This window comes from Loxodonta africana, chromosome 5 (genome assembly GCF_030014295.1).
Source record: "Loxodonta africana isolate mLoxAfr1 chromosome 5, mLoxAfr1.hap2, whole genome shotgun sequence".
Taxonomy (NCBI): Eukaryota; Metazoa; Chordata; class Mammalia; order Proboscidea; family Elephantidae; genus Loxodonta; species Loxodonta africana.
Genome location: NC_087346.1, coordinates 144178985 through 144201562, shown reverse-complemented (window position 1 = coordinate 144201562; position 22578 = coordinate 144178985). Strand labels below are relative to the sequence as shown.

The 22578-nt window shown below is 42.0% G+C and overlaps 1 protein-coding gene across 1 annotated transcript in view; it reads right to left on the bottom strand.

Annotated features, from left to right (window-relative positions):
* The window catches only part of LOC100662570 (protein FAM184B), a 162593-nt gene that overhangs the window by 121001 nt on the left and 19014 nt on the right, over positions 1-22578 (bottom strand). The window contains exon 2 of the mRNA XM_064286320.1: positions 22445-22574. The gene's annotated coding sequence lies outside the window, so the exon portion shown is untranslated. The remainder of the gene's footprint in view (positions 1-22444; positions 22575-22578) is intronic.

The following is a 22578-nucleotide window of genomic DNA, read 5'->3' as shown; positions in this document are numbered from 1 at the left end:
CTATTTAAAAATGTGAAAGCCAGTATTTTTAGTCCACAGGCTGTACAAAAACAGGTGGCAGGTTGGATTTGGTCCATGGGTTATGTTGCCCAATAGGTTCCATGCCCTGAGCAGTCAAGCCAATGAAACATACTTCAAGTCAGAAAGAGAGAGAGTTCATTAGGAGGTGACACCAACGGAAAGTTGGACAGCAACACAGGCTGTTTTTATGGAGTCCTGAAAAACAATTTCTACATCAGCACTTATGTATCATTTTTGCAAGGATTACATAATGTTTTCAAGCACGTAGCCCACAGATGGTTGGATGAGTATACATCACAACTACAAGAAGCTCTTTATTAAACTAAAGATATGCATGTTGAACATTTAGACTCTAATTTGTACATTTGTAACATGTGAAAAGAACTCACATAAAAATTTCTTGGCTACTGGAACTGGCCTGCCAAGTTGACTCAGACCGAGATCAGGAGCAAGAAAGAAAGTTACAGACCAAAAGCGCCAGGCAGCCTTTCTAGCTGCCTTCTTGCAGGCTGAAGGCCATCTCCCAGGAGAACAAAGAAGAGGAGGGAGACCAAGGCGGAAAGGGCTGAGAAGGCCCTGCACCCCTCTGGAAAGAGACCAGTGCAGCTGGTGCAGTAAAAAAACTTATAGGTTACTTAGAGTATCATTATGCCGTTTGTTATGTCGAGCTCTCAATCGCTTATTTTGAAAAGAGGAAAATATGCTGTGAGGTATTAGGGTCACAGTTATAGTTTCCTGACCCCTGTGTTAATTTTTTAAAAGGTTATAATTATTGGGACTTTTTAAAAAAATGATTCTCAAGTTTTTAATTATTCAGAAAGTCCAAAATACAACAGATACGAGGACTTCTACTGTGTTTGTTCACACTTTTTCTACTTCTTTTGCCTGTCCATGAGATAAGGGCTTGTACCTGGCACACAGCAGGTGCTCAGTAAATGTTTCTTAAAAGAATGAAATTAAATCGTGCAACATCCATAGACTGGATTAGTAACACAACCATTAAAAATGATGTTGGAGAGTTTAAGGTTTTTTGTGAAGGGGGAAATTACATACTATTTACGTGTAATGTAACTATTTTTTAAAAATTATATGTCTATATTTGCATGAGAAATCATCTAGTAAGATAAGCATAAATGTTAACAGCAATTATTTCATGGTTACAGGTTTGGTCCACCATCCATCTGACAGTTTGTAGTACTGTAGTGACTTGTGTGTTACTCCAATGCTGGAAGCCTATGATGTTGTTTTTGTTGTTGTTAGGTGCTGTCGAGTTGATTCTGACTTGTAGCGACCCCATGTACAACAGAACAAAACACTGCCTGGTTGCACGCCATCCTCACATTCGCGACTATGTTTGAGCCCACTGTTGCAACCACTGGGTCAATCCATCTTGTTTTGAGGGTCTTCCTCTTTTTCGCTGACCCTCTACTTTACCAACCATGATGTGCTTTTCCAGGGACTGGTCCCTCCTGATAACATGTACAAAGTACATGAGACAAATCTTGCCATCCTCTCTTTTAAGGAGCATTCTGACTGTACTTCTTCCAAGACAGATTTGGAAGCCTATACCACTGTTATTTCAAGAATCAGCAGGGTTATCCATGGTGGACTGGTTTTAGCAGAGCTTCCAGACAAAGACAGAGTAGGAAGAAAGGCCTGAAGATCTACTTCTGAAAATTAGCCAATGAAAACCTTATGGAACATACAAGAGAGTGCTGGAAGACGACACAGGGCCAGGCATTGTTTTGCTCTGTTTTGTATAAAGTCATCATGAAATCGTGCTGGTCAGCAATTAACAACAACAACAACGAATAGGTTTGCAGTTACTTTTATTTTCTTTTTGCTTATCAGTATTTTTAAATTTTTCTAAAATGGGTGTGTTTTCTGTGTTCAAATAATTGGTGGTTGTTGGTTTTGTTTTATTCTATAGTTCTGGTGTCCTGAAGGAATCTGGGTCTGACCAAATGGGGACACAAAATCGTATCTGTCACCATGATCAAGGGTTAGGAGTGATTAAGTCAGAAGGCGGGGATGGAATAAGTCCACTGTGTCTCAGGGATGGTCAGTTTTCCTCTGTGTTCAGGGAAACTAGAAATTTGATGTTAGCACCTCCCAAGTTCTGGCCTTGTAAAAGGGGCCCTCCAGTCTCCATAGGATGACTGTAGACTTTGGTTAGGGTGTTAATATTTCATCCTAAGAGCAGTGGGAGGTTCAGAAAGAATTTTGTGGATTTATATCATCCTACAAACACCTAAAGAGTCCATCGGTGGCACAAACGGTTAAGGGCTCAACACTAGCCAAGAGTTTGGCAGTTCGAACCCACCCAGGGACACCTTGGAAGAACCAAAAAACCAAACCCGTTGCTGTTGAGTCAATTCCGGCTTGTGAGCATGCATCAGAATTTCATTCCTTTTTGTGGCTGAGCAATATTCCTTTGTATGGATGTACCACCTTTTGTCTGTCCACTCATCAGCTGAGGGACATTTGGATTGTTTCCATGTTTGCGCTATTACGAAGACTGCTGCTATGAACATTTGTGTACAAGTTTTTGTGCGGACACGTTTTCATCTCCCTTGGGTAGATACCAAAAAGTAGAACTGCCCCGTCATACTGTAATTCTTAGAGCAATTCCACTCTTAGGTATATACCCAAGAAAAATGAAAATGGTAATTCTTGGAGCCCTGTAGCGTAGTGGCGAAGAGCTATGGCTGCTAACCAAAAGGTTGGCATTTCAGATCCACCAGTTGCTCCTTGGAAATCTTGTGGGGGCAGCTCTACTCTGTCCTACAGGGTTGCTATGAGTCGAATCAACTCGATTGTAACGGGTTTTGGATTTTTTATGGTAATTCTTATTTAATTGTTTGAGGAACTACCAGCCTGTTTTCCAAAGCAGCTGAACAATTTTACACTCCCAGCAGCAGTGTTTGAGGGACCTATTCAGTTTTGAGATCACTCTGATTGCTATTTGGAGAAAGGCCTGGAGAAGAGCTGGGGGCAGCTACAGAGACCAAGATGGCCATGGCAAAAGTCTAGGCACTGTAGCATGGTTGGAGGACACCAAACTTATGGTGCATTTCATATGGTTTTATGGCAAAAAAGACGATTGTTAGCCACCTCTGCACCATCAATCACATCGTTAAAAGATTGCAACAGAAAGGGCTTGTTAAAACAGATATGCAGTTTTCATATTTAGAATCCTAAAGCAAGAAACATCTGGCCCCATATAAGCTCCTGCAAGCAAGAGGATATTTTCAGAGAAGAGGAGAGAGTCAGACACTGCATAAAACTTCCCCATCTTCAAGCTGCGAAAGCAGAGGGCTCAAGTGGCAGCCTGTTGCTAAGGACTCCTATGGCAGCAGGCATCACTTAGGACACTCTCCTGGCCTCTCAGCTTGCTGGTTTCCACTCCTGGCAGCTGTCCTCGTCCCTCGGCAGTCCCTCCAGCTCAGGGAAGGAAGGGAAACCGACATCTGTCAAGTTTACTATATGCCAAGTGCTGCGTTAGATCTTCCACTTACATTCATTTTGTTAGTGAAACCTCACAGCAAATTTCCACAAAAGAAATTAGTTTTCCTGATTTACAGATAAGGAAAGTTGGCTCCTTTGGATTGGGAGGTCAGAAAAGGCCTCTTTGAAGAGAATGACAAGTCCATGGGTGAAACAAAGTTAATGCATTCTGCTGTTAACCAATATGTTGGAGGTTCAAGTCCACTCAGAGGCACCTCGGAAGAAAGGCCTGGTGATCTACTTCCAAACAATCAGCATTGAAAACTCTGTGGGAACACAGATCTACTCTGACACCCCTGGGTCACCAAGAGCTTTTTCTTTTTGTTTTTTTTCCAATAGAAAAAAAAAAACACAACTATTTTTCCCCCCAGTAGAAAATACAATTCCATTTGCTTTTTTTTTTTTTTTAAATGCTTAGGGACTGATCTTCATAACATTGTCCCCACCCCATACATACATATATCCAATATCATTGTATCTGCTTATAAGTCTTAATGTTGTTATTCATGGTGACCCCATATGTTCAGAGTAGAACTGCTTCACAGCGTTATCAAGGCTGTGATTTTTCGGAAGCAGATCACCAGGCCTGTCTTCTGAGGCACCTTTGGGTGAGTTCGAACCATGAGCACAAAACAATGTGTGCCACTCAGGGGCCCAATGTGTCTTAACAGACTTTGGTAAAGTACTGGGACCTGGAGAGACACAGTTCCCTTTGCCTGGTTGTGTTATTATACTGGAAGTTGTGACTCTGACCTCCAGAACTTTCCATGGAAGGAAGGACTGCTCTACGGATAAGTATTATACTGCCATTTAACGGTTCCCACTCTCAGGTTAAGATGCTTTTCCAATTGAAGGAATTAGTCCTCACGATGCCTCTTTAGCAAATACCTCAAAACTGAACTAATCCCGCGATCTGTGTGTTGGGTCTATAGGAAGGCCCAATAAATAAAATGCCGCTTCCCCAGTGAATGAACTGAAATATAAGACAAAAGGGTAAGGCTGTTTCGAGACCAAAATGTCACTTCATTACCAATAAGGGCAATACTGGAGAATGTCTTATAGCCACAGGCAAGTAAGACTGCAGATACTTACCCACCCAGACACCATGCTGGGCCAGAGCAGACCTTCCCCCGAGACTGAGCCTAGCCCTGTAAAATTAACGGCATGGCATTCAGAGCAGGATAAGTGCTTCCATGGGCAGATCACGCCATGGAAAAGAATGGGGGAACAGACAAGAGCTCTACAGGCCCAGTACCTGCTCCCAACCTCACCATCCTGAAGACTAAGGTGGGCCTGACCCAAGCCATGGTATTTTCAATTGCATCATATGCATGTGAAAGCTGGACAATGAATAAGGAAGACCCAAGAAGAACTGATGCCTTTGAATTGTCGTGTTGGAGAAGAATATTGAATATACCGTGGACTGCCAAAAGAACGAACAAATCTGTCTTAGAAGAAGTACAACCAGAATGTTTCTTCGAAGCAAGGATGGAGAGACTGTGTCTTACATACTTTGGACATGCCGTCAGGAGGGATCAGTCCCTGGAGAAGGACATCATGCTTGGTAAAGTTCAGGGTCAGCAGAAAAGAGGAAGACCCTCAACGAGGTGGACTGACATAGTGGCTGCAACAATGGGCTCAAGCATAACGATTGTGAGGATGGCGCAGGACCTGGCAGTGTTTCACTCTCTTGTGCATAGGGTCGCAATGAGTCACAACTGACTCTACAGCACCTAACAACAACAACATCCCACCTTGAATGAGGAATGCTAGTACAGGTGGCAGAGGGAGGTCAGGAGCGTTATACTACTGGAGCTCCCTTCTCATGGAGGAAACAAGGGAAGGACCAGGAGGAAGCATCACCCACCCACACAGCCAAAACGGGGTTGTGGATGGTCTGGCTCTGTCAACGTGTACTAATATGACCTCGGGCAAGAATGCTGAACCTTTCCAGGTCTCAGATTTTTCCTCTCTCAATTACAGATGACACTTCTCTCTCAGCCATGCAGAGTGGCTATATACACAAAGGATGAGTATGTCAAAGGTTTGTGAACTACAATCTCTAAGAAAACATAAGTATTATTAATGTGCCTCACCCTTCTCTCAGTTTGTTGTACTGTGGTAGCTTGTGTGTTGCTATGATGCTGGAAACTATGCCACCAGTATTTCAAATACTAGCAGGGTCACCCATGGTGGAGAGATTTTAATGGAGCTTCCAGACTAAGGGAGCCCAGGGAGAAAGACTGGCAATCTACTTCTGAAAATTAGCCAATGAAAATCCTATGGATTGCAGAATATTGTCCGAGACTTGGACTCACTTACTTTGGACATGTCATCAGAAAGGACTGATTGCTGGAGAAGGACATCATGTTTGGTAAAGTGGAGGGCCAGGGAAGACAAAGGAAACCCTCAGTGAGATGGACTGACACAACGGCCACAACAATGGACTCCAACATACCAGCTGCTGTGAAGAGGGCACGAGTCCGGGCCATGTTTCATTCTGTTATACGTGAGGTCGCCATGAGTCGGAGCCGACCGGAAGGTCACTAACAACAACAACAACGAGAAGCTGCAGCACTTGATTCGGCCCTTTCCCTTGCGTGGTGCTCTAACAGACTGGCAGAGATCAGAAACAAGGGTGACACAGAGGGTCCCCTGGGGTTATTTTACTCCTTATACTTTTAGCTTGGCAGCTTCCACTCCACGAGGGCTGCACATTTTGCTCTGGAGGCAGTGCCAGGGGCATACAGCTATCAGGCATGCTTCTGGTTCCTGAGAGTCAGCCTTCAGTTAAAGTGACTGTCAATGGAGAGGGAATACACTCTCACAATTTCAGTCAACAAGATCGATTGACGCAGTGGCTACAACAATGGGCTCAAATATGACGACTGTGAGGATGGCACAGGACTAGACAGCGTTTCATTCTGTTATGCACAGGGTTCCTATGAGTCGGAACTGACTCAACAGTACCTAACAACAACATTAAAATTTCTATTTGAGATAGAGATATTTTATTCCTCCTAGGAAGTTGGAACTGGGAATCCCTGGACATAAGGGAAACCCTGGTGGCATTGTGGTTAAGAGCTATGGCTGCTAACCAAAAGGTCGGCAGTTCAAATCCACCAGGTGCTCCTGGGAAACCCTATGGGGCAGCTCTACTCTGTCCTTTAGGGTCTCTGAGTTTGGGTATAAGGGATTCCAACTCTCCTGGATATAGAAAGAGCTGCAAAAATAGAAAAGTGACCGGAGGTTGCTGGCTGGGCACAAACCCAGAGAGAGCCTGCAGGGGTACAGGGATAGGGCTGGGCAAACCTGCATAAGACCTTCAAGGCCAGATGCCTCCCACTGTCAGCTCTACCCACAGGCTTTCATGGGGGATGAATCTGGAACCTTCTGCTCTCCCAAATAATTCCTCTGGGCAGCATTTATGGTTTAAACCTTCGGCTGCTCTAAACTGCGGGTTCTCAGTCCTGTCTGCACATCAGAAGCTCTTAAGGAGCACTGAAGAAATACCAATGCCTGCCCCTACTCCTGCCCCTCCTTCGAAGACAGCGTCTGGCCATTGATGTGCTTTTTGTTTGTAGCTTTTATCTAGAATCACTTTCAAACTTAGGGGAAAAAAAAAGCTGCAAGAAAAAACAGTATGAAAAACATTCACATAAGTGTTCACCCAGATTCACCAATTCTTAACATTTTATCTCATTTGTTTTACCATTTGAAAACCCTGGTGGCATAGTGGTTAAGTGCAATGGCTGCTAAAGAAGAGGTCAACAGTTCAGATCCAACAGGTGTTCCTTGGAAACTCTATGGGGCAGCTCTACTCTGTCCTTAGGGTTGCTATGAGTTGGAATTGACTCGACGGCAATGAGTTTTGGTTGTTTTATCATTTGATCTCTTTCTGTATTCGTACACACACAATGACTTGAGAAAAAGACATCATACTTCTTGAAGGTAAGACATACTTCAACGTGTGTTTCCTTAGAATAAGGGTATTTTCTTGCATAACCATAGCGCACTTATCAACTCCAGTAAATTCAACATTGATACAATACTTTCATTTTCTCCACCACCCAGACAAGCCCTGGGTGGTACAAACAGGTTAAGTGCTTGACTACTAGTCAAAAGGTTGGTGGTTTGAACCCACCCAGAGGTGCCTCAGAAGAAAGGCCTCGTGATCTACTTCTAAAAAATCGGCCATTGAAAACCCTATGGAGCACAGTTCTTTGTACACATATGGTCGCCATGGGTCAGAGTCGACTCGACAGCAACCACCAGTATTCAGTTTTTCACAACTGACCCAATCCTCTCCTTCTAGCATTTTCCTCCAGTACAGGATCCAGTCTAGAATCAGGCAGTGCATTTAGATGTCAGTCTTTTATGAGTATGGTTTTAAAAGCTCTCCAGGTGGTTTTAATGTGTAGCCAGGACTGCGGGCCACTGTGTAAATGAGTATTTATTTACTAAACTAACATGTATTAGTGCCTACCAAGTGTAAAGTACTGAGAATAAAATTAGAAAGTTTATTGTTTTAAGGGATATACTATATACAAATGAGCTATAGTATCCGAGTGTAAGTATCACAAAAGAAATATAAACCAGCTCTGTGGGGCACAACTTTAATTACATTCAGCAAGCTTACTTTGGGTCTACTATGTGCAAGACACTGTACAAACTGCTAGAGAAATGGATGAATAAAAAGATGTAATACACAATGAAAAATTAATTGATACATGGTTAATTACAAAACTGAGGTTTAGGGTAAGAAGAATTCAACTTTTTGAGATGAAAGCATTTCAGGCAGAAGAAACCAAGAGGGAAGAAAGAGAGGGAAGCAAGTATATGGTGGAGGCAGGAAAGAAACCTACTTCACTGTGACGTGAGATCTGGGTGCTTGGAGATATACTGAAGATTCAGCTGAAGAAGTAGGCTGGAGACTGTAATGTGGTCCAGTTGCTTTGGAAAACAGGTGGACAGTTTCTTAAAAAGTTAAACATAAAGTTGCCACATAACCCAAGGACTCCACTCCTAGGCATCTACCAAGAACAATGAAAACCTATCTCCACACAAAAACTTGCACACGAATATAATTTTTGCAGTAGCATTATTCATGACAGCCAAAAAGTGGAAACAATCCAAATATCCATAACCTGGTGGATGGAGAAACAATATGTGCTATAACCATATAATGGAATACTATTCAGCAGTAAAAAGGAATGAGTTAATGATCCATGCTGCAACATGGGTAAGCCTCAAAAACATGTTAAGATTTAGCAACTAAGTGAAAAAAACTACACGTAAAAGACCACACACATAATGTATGATTTCATATAAATGAAATGTCCGAAAAAGCAAATTTATGGAGACAGAAAGTAGATTAATGGTTGCCTGGGACTGAAGGTAGGGACAGAGATTGACTGAAAGTGAGCAACAAGGGAGGAATTTCATCAGACGATGAAAACGTCCTAAAACTAAATTACAGTCCACTAAAAAATATTTAACTATACACTTAAAACAAGTAAATTTTATGACACGTAAATTATACTTCAGTAAAAATAACCTCAAAAAAATTATGACTCAAAATCAGGAAGAAAGGAAATAAGAACAGCAATTTTAGAATTGAAAATTGACATTCTAAAATTTACTAGATAGGAAAGACCCTGGACTGGGCAAATTATTTAGAGGACTGGCAAATCAGAACTCAGGATTGATGAATTTACCAGGATGCAATACAGAGACCGAAAAAAATTTTTTTTTTTTTTTTACTTATTTTAAAACAACATTTCAGGATATAGATAGAGAGGCTTCCTCATTCACCAAATGGGAGCCCAGAAAACAGAATGAAGGCAATGGCAGAGAAACAATATTTCAAGAGAAAAATCACTGATAATTTTCCAGAATTAAAGAAAGAACCAGAGTCCTGGTAGTGCAATAGTTAAGAGGTCAGCTGTTAACTGAAAGGTCTATGGTTCAAACCCACCAGCAGCTCTGCTGGAGAAAAGATCTGGCGATCTGCTCTTGTAAAGATTATAGTCTAGGAAACTCTATGGGGCAGTTCTACTCTGGCTATATAGTCACTATGAGTCAGTTTAAGGAGCAAGGTTTGCTTGATCCAAGCCATGGTGTTTTCAATCGCCTCACATGCATGCAAAAGCTGGACAATGAACAAGGAAGACTGAAGAGGAACTGACAACTCTAAATTACGGTGTTGGTGAAGAATATTGAATGTACCGTGGACTGTCAAAAGAACGGAGCAAATCTATCTTGGAAAACGTACAGCCAGAATGCTCCTTAAAAGTGAGAATGGTGAGACTTCATCTCACATACTCTGAAGATGTTATCAGGAGGGATCAGTCCCTAGAGAAAGACATCATGCTTGGTAAAGTAGAGGGTCAGTGAAAAAGAGGAAGAACCTCAATGAGATGGATTGACACAGTGGCTGTGACAATGGGCTCAAGCATAACAACGATTGTGAGGATAGTACAGGACAGGGCAGTGTTTTGTTCTTTTGTACACAGGGTCGCTATGAGTCACAACTGACTCGATGGCACCTAACAACAGCAACATGAGTCAGAACAGCACGCAACAGCAACAAAGAAAGAATATGAGCACTCAATGGAAAGTTCATTCTTGATTTTGCAGAGGGTAAACAAACACCTAGACAATTCTAGTAAAACTGCTGAACATCAAAAATAAAGAAAAAAATCTTAAATGCTATCAAAGATAAAAGGCAGATTATTTACAAAGGAATGAAAAATTATATTGGCAGTAGAGGATGTTTTAACCAGCAGCAATTAACAGCAGAAAGCACTAGAGTACTGCCATCAATGTGCTATGGGAAAATAACTGTCTGCCAGAATTTTATACCCCAAATAAATAATCACACAAGAATGAGGACAACATAAAGACATTTTCAAATATACAAAGAATTCCCTCCTGTACCATGATCCCTACAGAAAGAACTATTGAAGGATGAAGTTCAGCCAGAAGAAAAATGAACCCAACGAGAAGGCACTGGATTCAAGGGGGAAAAAAAAAAAATTAGTGAGCCTAGAAATAGATTAAATGTCAGTAAACTGAATTAACTTCTGACTATAAAAGGAGAGGGCTGTTGAATGGGTAAAGTATGCAAAGAAAGAATTACACGATAACTTTGTTAGAAAAAAATCATAGTTGAATATGTATGTTGAAAACTACAGGACAATTCTGAAAACAGAAATACAGTCTAATGTTCCCGAACTAGCAGGGGATATAGATAGCTTTATCCATCCAAGAGGAGCAGGAATGGAGAAAAATGAAGCAACGAAAAAGGATGGTAAATGAAAAACACGAAGTATGATGGAAGAAGCCCAATTAATCACAATAAAGGCACATGGATTAAACTCATCTATCATAGACACAACTCATAAAACAAAACTCAGATTAGATGTAAAGAGATGGAAAGTATTTAACATATGAATAGCAGCCAAAAGAAAGCTGGCATAACAATATCAATATAAAAATATCTAATTTAAGCAATTAGCATGAAAAATGGTAAAAAGAGGCACTACATAATAAGAATCAACTATGATTATAATGCAGCATATGGTTTGAGAAACACCACCAACTATGTGCCAGGGATCATGCCTGTCTTCACTACTTTATTTTCAGTGCTTGTCACATAATAGGTGCTCCATAAATATTACTGAATGGGAATGATTACCGCGTTATAGTGAAATAATCTGCTCATGTGTTTGTCACTCTACAAGGACAGGGGCTGTATCCTACTCATTTTTATGTCACCAATACTTAGCACAGTGCCTGGCACATAGTAGGCACTCTATAAATTCAAACTGAATCCAAGGTTCATCTCTCCCATACAAGCTCTCCTGCCCATAATGACTCAGCCTTTGTTTCTGCTTCCACAGCACTCATAATCTGAACCACTCAATTTAGCAATTGATCATATAGTGCTGTCTTTCAGTTTTCTGTCAATATTTCAAACCTTGTCTCTCCAACAATATTTTAGATTCTTTGAAAATAGAGAAGATGCTTTATACTGTGCCTAGCACCTTGCTGGGTACTTGACTAAATACTCTTTTGGACTGGTATCACCGTTTAGGGATGACAGTTGATTATACCGGTGGTGCCAATATCACATGCCAAGGCCTCCAAGGGGTATCTCCATTACTTCTTTTCCATTCTTGACTAAAGAAATCACTGTTTGGAGCCAGGCTCATGTGCAAGGAACGTGGAAAAGTTAATGGGAGGGACCAGAGAAGGCAGCTAGTATCCAATTCCCAAGCCTCTGTGCTCTTTTCTTTCTTGCAAAATAGTGAGAGGGGAAAGTGCCCGTGATGCCAAGAAGGGGGGGGGGGTGGGGAAGTGGGAGGGAGATAGTGAGGAAAAAGGAAAGGAAGAGAGCATGTTCTATAGGCAACTAGCTAGAACTGGGAGCTGATCTTCCACTAGGAGGCATGGTGGTTGTTGTGGTAGCTGCCAGTGGAGTGGATTCTGACTTGTGGTGACCCCATATGTGCAGACTAGAACTGCTCCATCGGGTTTTTGAAGCTTTGACCTTTCCAAGGGTTCAAACGCCAACCTTTGCAGCTAGTAGTCCACACTTAACCATCTGTGCCACCTTGGGACACCTTAGGCAGGCACAGTATCAGGAGTTTATTATACCACCAAAAGGAAACCCCAAGACCACAGCTAGATTCATCTCCTGGAACCCTGTTTAGAAGACAGGGAGGGATGCTGCTCTTTATCTTCACTAGGGATAGACAGGCACATGAGGGAAACCAATGGCAAGGAGCTCCTAATTGGGAAGCAGCAGCAGGTTTTAACAAAGGGCACAGGTGGCATCTCCTTGCCGGTGGTCTTCATGAGTAAACCACAGTCTGGGGAGGTTCAACAGGGGCTCTGGTTTGAAGAAGGGAGATGGACTGGCTGACTCCCAAGGTCCTAGAAAATCTCATAGTTATACAGCGCAGCGAGCTCTTCCCCATGCATGCTCCTACACACGTCTGCACCCAGTTTGATAGTAAGTCCCTGGGCTGCCTTCCAGAGTGAGTACGGTGCCACGCAAGCTGCTGGCACTCAACAAATGACTCAAGTATTTGTCGAATGAAGGAATAAATGAATCAACAGTTTAAATAGAACCCACATGACTTCCCCAGCTGTAAATTAAAGGGGTGAATGAAATCAGCATTCCAGGCACGATCACTTGAGCCGAGTCGGCAAAGGAAAGCACAGACAGGCCACTCTAACACCCGATTCACAGTCCCACCTTGGGAAAAGCACACACCAGCTGCTCAGCACTCAGGCTGGAGGAGTTTCCCTGGCAAGGAGCCTGTCTCTCTGCTGCTTTAGAAGGTCAAGTCACCCAGGTTTAGAACCGCTTCCCTGCCCAGCTGGCCTCCCAGACAAAGTTTCTGCCCGAATTTAACCCAGGCTTCCCCTGAGACGCGCCCGCACTTCCTCCACGGCCCCGGGCGCCCGGGGCGCGCAGCTCTCCGGCCCGCAGCGCCGTCCCTTACCTTGGTGAGCTGGGCGATCTTCTTGCACATTTTCACGTGGATCTCCGGATCGCAGTCCATTCTCCAGCCAGCACCCCCGCGGGCATCGGCTTTGGAGCCCGAGCAAGTCCCAAATGGGTGCATTTTGCTGTTGAGAGCAGAAGCCATCGCTATAACGCGTTCAGCACTCAGTGGCTCTTGCTCCGGTTCTCCGGGCCATCCGTGTGCACATGCGTGCGCGCGGGCGTGTGAGAGTCGGAGCTTCCTCCGGAGAGGTGGCACTGCAGTCCCGCCGCCGGCCCCACCGCGTGGCTCCTCTCGCCGAAGGCGTCCGCCTCCCAGGCCGGCCCACGCGCCCACTCCCCGACTCGTGGAGTCTGCGGGACTCTGCGGGAACCGGCTCCCTAGGCGAGGCGCCTGCGACTCGCACGTGCGGCTCGCGGTTGGCGCGCGGCTCCCGGGCTGCTGCTGGCTTAGCCTCTACTGCTAGACCGTCAGCGGCGAGCAGCCGCGGGCCTGGGAAGGGTTCACGCTGGACACGTGGGTGGCGCGGAGCTCCGACCGCCTAGGTGGCGACGAACTCCACCCGAACAAGAGCCAGCCTCCGGCAGCCGCGGCGTGCGCGGGACGAATGGGTGGCGAGGGCCGGGGCACCTTGACCGGCGCACTCAGCCCGCGGTCTGGAGCCTCGAAGCTCCGCGCTGGGGGCGCAGGAGGTCGGGCGGGATGCCAAGAGGAAAGTGGATAAGTGAGAGCTGTCGCGGGACGCAAGGAGGTGCGAGGTTCGGGGCGCACAGGGTGAGCCTGCGCTCGGGGTGCGGGTGCGCCCCTCCGCCCATCTTGGGGAGGAGCCGGAACGTTGCGGGAGGATTGCTGGAGATCACCGAACAAAGGAAAGAAGCAACAAGGGCGGGTGGGCGAAATCTGGGACAGGGAAGAACGGCACGCGTAGTGCAGTCAGCGGCAGGAGCACAGCAAGGAAGGTGACTTGCCCAAATCCACGCTGCTGCTTAGGGCCGACTGGAGCCAGAGCCTTTTTCGTTTGTTTGGTGTGCGGAGGGGTTGTTGTTGTTAGGTGCTATCAAATTGGTTCCGACTCATAGCGACCCCACGTACAACAGAACACTGCCCGGTCTTGCCATCCGGGGAGGGGTTAGCGGACCAAATCTCTTTGCGGCTTGTTTTCTCTGGTTTCAAACAGTTGGCTTTTGGGAAAGTAAGAACAGCGCCCTGATCAGATTTTCGTAAAGCGTGCATCAGTCACACCGTCATCGGTAACAACGCAGTTGGCATGGATAATAGATTTCATTTTACAAACTACCTTGTATCAAGGGCTTTAATAATCTTGGTCAAGCAAGCAAGCAAGCTTACAGAACAGCTCGGAAAGCCATAACCCCATCCCTCCACACTGCCGGTAACGATGCCCATTTTTATAGATGAAGTAGACCCAGGACATTTTGTACCAAGTTGGACAATTACACGTAATAAAGTTGTGTCTGAAACGGAGGAATTCTTATTTTAAATTCCTTACTTTTCTCCCCACTACATTATACTGCATAAGAATGGCCAACCTGGTGTGTGTGTGTGTGTGTTTAGTTTCTAGTTTGTCATCTTTGTTTAGGTTAGTTTACCTCTCAGGACAACCATCCCCTCCCTCAGTTAATTCAGAAAATCAAATGCCTAACTAGAATCACTGCCAAGGGATTGGTACAGGTTCTTGGGCCCTACGCTAGAACCCCTGAGTTAAAGTTTCTGGAGGTAGAGGGCCAGGAATTCACATTTTAAACAAGCCTCCTAACCTGTTGAAACCTGTTGCCATCGAGTCTGATTCCTATTCATAACGACCCTATAGGACAGAGTAGAACTGCCCCATAGGGTTTCCGAGCAACGCCCGGTGGATTCGAACTGCCAACTTTTTGGTTAGCAGCTGAATGCTTAACCACTGCGCCACCAGGGCTCCAACAAGCTCCCTACTTAATATTCTAAATGACATATTTAGAGTAGTTTTTGTAGGGTCTTAATATATACTGACTTTTCCAGGAATTCAACTATTGTGTAAACTAGAGGAAAATTAGCCTTTTTGTAAGTTGTTCACTCTTATGGCCATGTGGTTCATGGTATTTGGTTGCCAATACAACACACTTGTATCGAGGCTGCCGCATTCATGGTGAGTCTACTTACATCCTCAAGCATGGTGTACTACATTGTCATGAAGTTAATCATACCAGCTCATTTATATGTTGAAATATATATTATTTAAATATAATGTGTTCTTTTATTTCTCCTTTATATTACTGTCAAGAATTTACACTAATTTAAAAAAAATATATAAGTAAACTAGGAGGCCCTGAGTGGCACGAACAGATAATTAAGCACTGGGCTACTAACAAAAAGGTTGGCGCTTCAACCCACCTAGAGGCACCTCGGAAGAAAAGCCTGGAGAACAGCTTCCGAAAGGTCACAGCCATGAAAACTCTACAACTCTGAATCACATGGGGTTGCCGTGAGTCAGAAGCGACTTGATGGCAACTTTTTCTTTTTTTAAGCAGAGTATATTATGTATGAATATCAGGATAGTTCATGGATATTTTTTTTTAAAAAGGTGATGTTGGGTCTGCGAAGTATTGACTTTTAGTTATTTAAATATGATTTTATTAGGTCCAGAGACCAAATTATTTCCTGACAGGATACATTATCCTTTCAACTTTATAATGGGAGATAGTGGGAAAGTCAGATTTCCTTATCAGGCTCTTTTGGGCCACAGCTACTGTAATCAGGTGCCACGAGTAGACCCATCTTGGAAAGTCTTCTGCAGTTCCCTGGATTTTCTAGCACACTGATTAGTAGGCCCCTTGACACTCTCAGGAATGAATTAGAGGGCAGAAGAGAATTAAGCCCTGTATCAAACACAGGGTGAGAGAACATTTGTTAGATCGCTAACGTAATCTTGGCTCTGTGCTAAGCCCTTTGCGCATGTTCTTACCCCCTCTAAGGTAGTTATTATCCTTATTCTTTTTTTTTTTTTTTACAGACTGGGAAACTGAAGCTAAAGGACGCTACGTGGCTTACCCAATTTTATGCAGTTAGGAAATGCACCTAGGTCTATCTGACTTCAATGCCTAGACACTTCCCAGAACACAATGCTGGCAATCTGATTTAAGAAAGAAAAAATTATTTTTAATTATAAAAATAATATGCTTCTTGTAGTACCCTCCCCCAAAGGCCCTCACCTGTAATAATACAAAAAATGAGTGTACAAAGAAAACAAAAATCACCCCAAATCCTGCATTCAGAAAATTACTGTATTTTGGAGATCCTTCTAGATATCTCTCTGTACATACATAGAAAGGTTATGCATTTATGTGTATTTTTGAAACATAAATGGGATACTGTACATAATGTTTTTTGAACCCTATTCACTTAAGAATATAAAGTGAATGTCTTTTCTTGTCAATAAAGATCTACATTTCCAGCCAGTATTCCATTACATACAGTAACATTTTTTCTTTTTTTGCTGTTTTAAGTAGAAATGTTTCTTATATGTTTGCAATGTATGTTTGCTATGTCATGAGAATATTCAGCTTTGTTCTAGAGGGTGGGAAAAACAAAAAGGATATATGAAACGTATGTTACGTATTATGAGTAAACAAGTATCTAGTGAGATGGGATTCTTAAAATATGTTAGGTACAGATAGTACACTCTAAGACACAATAAAAAAGTGATAAATGGAATATATGATAAAAAGGATGGAAGAAACAAGAGTGGTGCTAACATAAAAGGATGGAAAGGCCACGTCGTAAGATAGAAGATGATGCCACCTTCAGGACGATAGCAATGTCATCCCTAAAATGGCCATTCACTGGTGATACTCATTCTGGCCCCAAAACAGATTAAAAATGTGGCTCTCAGCAGGCCTTAGCCAGGCATACTTAACCCTGCATACTTCTCAAACAGCATGTGTTGGTTTTAGGCACCCTCCACCTGCTCAGCCCTCTTCAGTCTCAACTGGGAGCCTCCTAACCGCACCACCAGAGGTGGAGGTTGATGCAGCAGAAATGAGACGTATCAGCATGGCAAAACCCAAGGGTTTAAGCAGTGTGGTCCTCACATCTCCCTTGCACCTTATCCTTCCCTGTATCTTTCCAATTTCTGTTTAAAATTGATTGAATAAACCATGTAATTTGAGCATCTTAATCTGGGCTATGCGGTTTCCTTTCCCCTGACATCTGGGATCACCTACCTGATAGTGTAGCTACCACTGCATAAGGTAATTTCCTACCTGACATTGCTGTACCTGGATCTTTGCACAGATGTGCAAGTATTTCCATAGTAACACATTCTAGAATAAATCTGTTTTACAGAATGTACAAATTTTAAACGGTGATAAGCTTTGCCACACTGTTCTCTAGAATAGTTATTCCAATTTATACTCTCATTAGTTGTTGTGTGCCCTCGATTCCAACTCATAGCAACCCTATAGGACACAGTAGAACTGCCCCATAGGGTTTCCTAGGCTGTGAGCTTTACGGACGTGGATACCCAGGTCTTTACTCTCATAGAGCGGCTGGTTGGTTCAAACTGCAGACCTTTTGGTTAGCAGCTGAGTGCTTATCCACTGCACCACTAGGGCTCCTCTCATTAGTAACACGTAAACACGCATATTTTCCCATGCTCTTGCCAATATGAGATGTTACCGATCTTCAAATATCTTCTAATTTAGTTAAGTGTTTCTTTCCCCAAGCTAATTACTAAAAAAAATTACTAGTGGGGTTGAATAAAAAAAAAAAAAAAGGATCAGTTGTTGGTATTAATCCCTTTGTGAATTGTGTTTGCCTTGTTTTCCTCCAGATCACAAAGAGCTTTTCCTTCGTAGAAGCTTTGAGGACCCTACCTATCACATATGTTGCAAATATTACTCTCAGTTAGTAATTTCTTTTAACCTCCTTATGCTCTCTAAACATTTTTAATTTATATATAGGGAAACCTGTTGATCTTTTCCTTTATATATATATTTTTTGCTTTTGCATCATGCTTAGAAACATTTATAAAAACACGTTTATAAAAATCCAATCCAGAGTTTCTCTAAGTACTCTTCTGGCTTCATTTTTTAAATGTTAACATCTCTGATCTGGCTGGAATTTGTTGATATATGGAGTGAAGTTGGAATCCAGATTTGTGTTTTTCCAGATGGCTAAACAGTTGTCCCAACAGGTACCAAATAATTCCCCTCCCTACACTTATAAGCATTGCCTTAGATGATTTCTTCAGTAGACATTTACTTAGCTAATCTTTTAGGGTTTGCTAAGTAATTCTCTTTCGTAATCAAGGAGGTAGAAAGCCCTGATGACACAGTGGTTAACTGCTTGGTTGTTAACCAAAGGGTTGGCACTGAGGGAGAAAGATGTGGCAATCTGATTCCATAAAGATTACAGCCTCGAAAACCCTATGAGGCAGATCTACTCTGTTTTACAGGGTTGCTATGAGTTGGAATGGACCCGAGGGCACACAACAAGAACAATCAAGTAAGTAGCATGGGTAACTCTATTATTACTATTACTAACACACTTCTACCACTCACCTAAAAACAAAGAGATCGCATTCTTAAGTATTTCATTGAACTCTTTTACTTAGAATGCCATTTCCCCTAAACCAAAAAAAAAAAAAAAAAACAAACCCACTGCTGTCGAGTCCATTTCCCCTACTCTGACTTATTCCTACTCATCTTCTGGACCTCAGCTTAAACATCACTTCTTCAGGAAGGCTGTGCCAGTGCTCCCAGACAAGCTCTCATGGCTCTGCATTTCTGTGTAGCATCCATGTCATATTTTATTTTTAAAAGCTTAAGTTTTCTGGCAAATACCTCTTTTTTTTTTTTTTTTTTGAGTGAAGAATACAAGAAATGAACAAACGGCTTAAATCGGTTCTATGTTTTTATTGTAACCCTAACACGCATTAACTAGTTCCCGGGTCTCGGTATCAAGTCATCCATCTCATTTCCAAGGGAGGAAAATGAAAACAAAAAACACTTTGCCACAAAATGACAACATTTGCACTGAGATTGCAGTGTATCAACTTAACACCATGAAACACAGAATTGTGGAAGGCTTGGTGGCAAAATCTTAGATTAAATATAATCTAATATGATCAGTGGAGTCCCTGGGTGGTACAAACAGTTAACATGCTAGGTTACTAACCAAAAGGTTGGGGGTTTCAGTCCACCAGAGGCACCTAGGAAGAAAGTCTTGGAGATCTATTTCTGAAAAACTGAGCCACTGGAAAACCTGTGGAGCACAGTTCTACTCTGACACAGGGTTGCCGTGAGTCAGCGTCGACCCTCAACTCGACAGCACCTGGTAATATGATCACTATGAGCTCCACAAATTGTTTCAGAACAGCTTCTGGGCAATATGAGCCTAGGAACCCGGGCACTGGTAGCCATTTTGTCTCATCTTCCCCATTAGAGCTGTATTAAAAGTAACAAAGGTGGGATAAAAGGTGGGATAAAAGGTGGGATAAAAGAAGAGTTGAGCACACAGGCTAACAGCAGTTAGTGGCACGAGTATTTTTTTCAGTACCTGGAACAACCAATTTACAAAGTACACTTGACTTCAATTTAGGGTAAACAAGCAGGAAGTGAATCTGGCAGTTCAATATTGTTGCTTTTCTGGTCTTTTTCTGGAGTTCAAAGGTAATCGAACAACGTAACTGTCTAGTACTCAAAAACCGAAGCTTTCTAATTCATTACACAGCGGTACAGTGCTCTATACTCAATGGAGAATCAAATGTTTTTTAACTGATTAAGCATTTATTTTTATTACCATCCATCGAGGTCAGACTGGCAATTTGGCTGACTATAACTGATATCTGCAATGTAGCAGCTGTTTCTCAATGACCATTTCTGAAATTAACCACTGCTTTTTTCTTTTTTTTAAGTTGTCTATTGTGTCCACGCAATATAAATCCAAGTATGATCCAGAATATTTACATACTTTGTACCCAAAATATGTAGTGAACTACAAATCAATAAGAAACAGGCAATCTAATTTAAAAATGGACAAAAAAAAAACTTAAGTATTTTGAAAACAAAGTATCTGAATGGCCAATAAGCTTATGGAAAAGTGCTCAGCATGATGAATTACGGAAATGCAAATTAAAGCCAGAAGGAGATACCATTACACAATCACCAGAGTAGGTAAAATTAAAAAGACTGACACTTACAAGTTGTTTGTAAAGATGTGGGGCAACTGGAACTTTCCTACATTGGCAATGGTGGGGCTGTAAAATGATACAGCCAGTTTGGAAAGTGTTTGACGGTTTTAGTAAAACTAAACATACACCTATCCTGTGATATAGCAATTGGACTCTTAGGTGTATATCTAAGAGGAATAAGTATATATATCCACAAAAATGCAAGTACAAGAGTGTTTATTGCAGCTTTATTCATAATAGCCAAAAATTGGAAAGAACCCAAATGCCATCAACAGGCAAACAGATAAATGAATTATGGTATATTCATAAATGTGATACTCTACAGCAATAAAAAAGAACAAACCACTGAGACATGCAAAATCCTGGACCAGTCATACAGATATTACGTTGATGACAGAAGCCAGGTATAAAACAGCACATACAGTCTGATCCCATTCACGTGAAGTCTGAGAACAAGCCTATTTTTAAAAAAGGGTGGTTATTGCTCCAGGAGGTAGAGACTGGCAAAGGGCATTGTTGTTGTTGTGTGCCATTGAGTTGACTGGAATCAGAAATTTTCCATACCTTGATTTGGAGGTTATATTAGTATATATGTGTGTGTGTATAAAATCAAGACATACACTTATGATTGGCGTACTTCACTGCATGTATGAATGAAACAAAAAAATCCTCAAAACTGGACCAATAAGTAGCATCATAAACGGAGAAAAGACTGAAGTTGTCAAGGATTTCATTTTACTTGGATCCACAATCAACACCCCTGGAAGCAACAGTCAAGAAATCAGACAACGCATTGCATTGGGCAAACCTGTGGCAAAAGATCTCTTTAAAGTGTAAAAAGCAAAGATGTCACTTTAAGGACTAAGGTGCACCTGGCCCATGCCATTGTGTTTTTGACTGCCTCATGCATGTGAAAACTAGACTGGAGGAAGAAGGAAAGGAAGACCAAAGAAGAATTGATGCCTTTGAATTGTGGAGTTGGCAAAGGATATTGAATATACCATGGACTGCCAGAAGAAGGAACAAATCTGTCTTGGAAGAAGTATAGCCAGAATGCTCATTAGAAGCAAGGATGGGGAGACATCATCTCACATGCTTTGGACATGTTATTAGGAGAAGGACATTATGCTTGGTAAAGTAGAGGGTCAGCGAAAAAAAGGAAGACGCTCAACAAGATGGACTGATACAGCGGGTGAAAGAATGGACTCAAGCATAACGATTGTGAGGCTGGCACAGGACTGGGTAGTGTTTTGTTCTGTTTTACACAGGGTTGTTATGAGTTGGAACCAACTTGACGGCACCCAACAACAACAACATGCTATCCCTCACTTTAAAAAAAAAAAAAAAGCAGGGTGGAAAAGTGTCTTTGCATGGTTTACTCAATAGATTTGATGACAAAGAGAAAAAACTTATCATCACACATGTTGTCTGTAATTAAACCACAATTTATTCTGAGATTAACAATATTGATGTGAATAGGACACAGGATAAAAACACTCAAGCGTAACTCATAGAAAAATACCTAAAGCATTATACAGGAATATATTATGGATCTGCCACTGGATCTGACAATATTTTTGGTAGCAAAAACACTATGGAAGAAGAAACACGATAAGAAATTTCAAAATATTGTTTTAGAAAAGTAGATAATACTTTATGCTTTTGAGTCTACAGAGGCTAAAAATTGAAATGAAAAGCTTGTTGAAATTATGGCTATAAACTATGCAACATTTCTGTAAATAATTTTTGTTTTGAGATTTGCCCAAGCAAAGGACAAAGTTCCTTTTACAAAACAAGTTATTGAAAATTTTTTCTGAAAACAATCTGCAGTGCCTACCTTATTGAAGGTGAGCATCTGTCGCAGTTGTAGAGTATGATGTCTGAAGGAGCAACCTAGTAGCTGGCAACGCTACAATTTTAGTACATTTTTAATTTCAAACTTCTAAAATCTGATTATGTAATTATAGTGATTACATTTTAAGAAATAAAATTTCAGATTTATTCTTGTGACACTGAGATGCATCCAAGATGTGGAATTTGGTATACTTCTAATTTCCTCATTTCATCATTAACACCTGGTTTCCTATGTACTCGTTCTTTTTTCCATAATATTCCAACACCTGTCTTACTCCTTTTGACATTTTCCATGAACTTGAACATTTCTTTCCAAAGTTTCCTAGAGACCCACTTCCTGGAACCCCATCCTACTTACTTTGATGCAGTAGTCATCCTGGAACTTTCTTTCATTGGTCTCCTGTGTGAGATCCTTTGTTTTCAGGATCCCATGCCTTCTTACTTAGAGTACTCCTTTGTTCTGATACACCATAGCCTCCAGCATCCTCCTAA